Source organism: Sinocyclocheilus grahami, unplaced genomic scaffold (genome assembly GCF_001515645.1).
Source record: "Sinocyclocheilus grahami isolate Dianchi unplaced genomic scaffold, SAMN03320097.WGS_v1.1 scaffold126.1, whole genome shotgun sequence".
NCBI classification, from domain to species: Eukaryota; Metazoa; Chordata; class Actinopteri; order Cypriniformes; family Cyprinidae; genus Sinocyclocheilus; species Sinocyclocheilus grahami.
The window spans coordinates 307,897-309,603 of NW_015505305.1; the positions used below are offsets into that span (position 1 = coordinate 307,897).

General features: G+C 31.0%; 1 protein-coding gene across 1 annotated transcript in view; it reads right to left on the reverse strand.

Annotated features, from left to right (window-relative positions):
• LOC107590287 (zinc finger C2HC domain-containing protein 1A-like) overlaps positions 1-1,707 on the reverse strand; it is a 33,667-nt gene that overhangs the window by 24,134 nt on the left and 7,826 nt on the right. The gene's annotated exons all lie outside the window — the stretch shown is intronic.

Below are 1,707 nucleotides of genomic sequence, written 5' to 3' on the forward strand. Positions count from 1 at the left end.
TTTTTTTTTTATTTCAGCTGGTTGAAAGGCAACACTTCTTAAAGTACTAAAGTAACCAAAACTAAATAATCTAAAATAAATAAAAACGAATATAAACAATAGGCTATATCTAACTTTTTTTTTAGACATACTTAAAAAATAAACAAAACTAATAAAAATAACAGAACCAAAAATACTAAAAGTGACAACAGAAAATGTAAAAATAAAGTATAATTCAAAAAAAAAAAAAAAAAAAAAAAGTTTAACCTTTGCAATTTGGACAGCTATAACAGGGCCATTTAAAAAATATGGTCTTGCCCAAATCCTATAAATTCTAAAAGAAAACGCTTTCATACCTTCAAACTCTGATTCTAAAGAAGCCTGCAAAATTTTATGGAGACTGGTCAAAATAATGGCACTATAATAATTATAAAGGTTAAAAACACTATACTTCTATTGTAAATTTCCATTTGAAATTGCATTTATAATCACTACAGATCACCACTAGGCAGAAGAGAACCACTAATAGTCTTATTCTACTCACTAATATTCTTCGTTTCTCAGGTTTTACTTTTGGATTTATATTTAGACACCATAAAATCATTATTACATTTAAAAATCACATTTAGTCAAAGTTTACCACTTCATTTTTACAGACATATCAGTTTTTACAATTATGCCACATTAAGATTTCAGTGATACCTGAAAATTATATATGAATTGTTAAAAAGAGATGACTTGCAGGAAGATTATTTTTTTGCCTACCATTTATTTCAAATATCTATATCTGCAACAAAATGTGTGTGTGTGTAAGTATTAATACAATTTATCTATTACATTCTGTGTGTGTGTCTGAGAATCCATGATTCTCCATCATGGATGCGTTTTAGTGTCAGTTGGGTTGGCTTAGACCCTAAAACCATAGAACCTTAAAGCGCATGAACCCTGGTAATTGCTGCTTTTCTCCAAAATCGACAAGTTAGGAGCTAATTTTAGCCTGAAAATGTTTTGTGAATACGGCCCCTGGACTTGATTCATTTCTTGTTAGGGTATAACAGGAAACACTTGTCTAGCAGGAAACTATTTACTATTTGCACATGAAAATATTTGTTCAAATGAACAAACAATTGGTTTAACAACATTTGTCTTTGTATAACATATTATGTGCTCAGTCACATGTTACAGGAGTGGGAATGCTATAATGTTCATGTCAGAATGTACAAAAATTTATCAAACTGGTGAGATGTATCAACCTGGAAAAATGTATATATATATACAGTATATATATATACAGTGGGTACGGAAAGTATTCAGACCCCCTTAAATTTTTCACTCTTTGTTATATTGCAGCCATTTGCTAAAATCATTTAAGTAAATTTTTTTTCCTCATTAATGTACACACAGCACCCCATATTGACAGAAAAACACAGAATTGTTGACATTTTTGCAGATTTATTAAAAAAGAAAAACTGAAATATCACATGGTCCTAAGTATTCAGACCCTTTGCTGTGACACTCACATATTTAACTCAGGTGCTGTCCATTTCTTCTGATCATCCTTGAGATGGTTCTACACCTTCATTTGAGTCCAACTGTGTTTGATTAAACTGATTGGACTTGATTAGGAAAGCCACACACCTGTCTATATAAGACCTTACAGCTCACAGTGCATGTCAGAGCAAATGAGAATCATGAGGTCAAAGGAACTGCCTGAAGAGCTCAGAGACA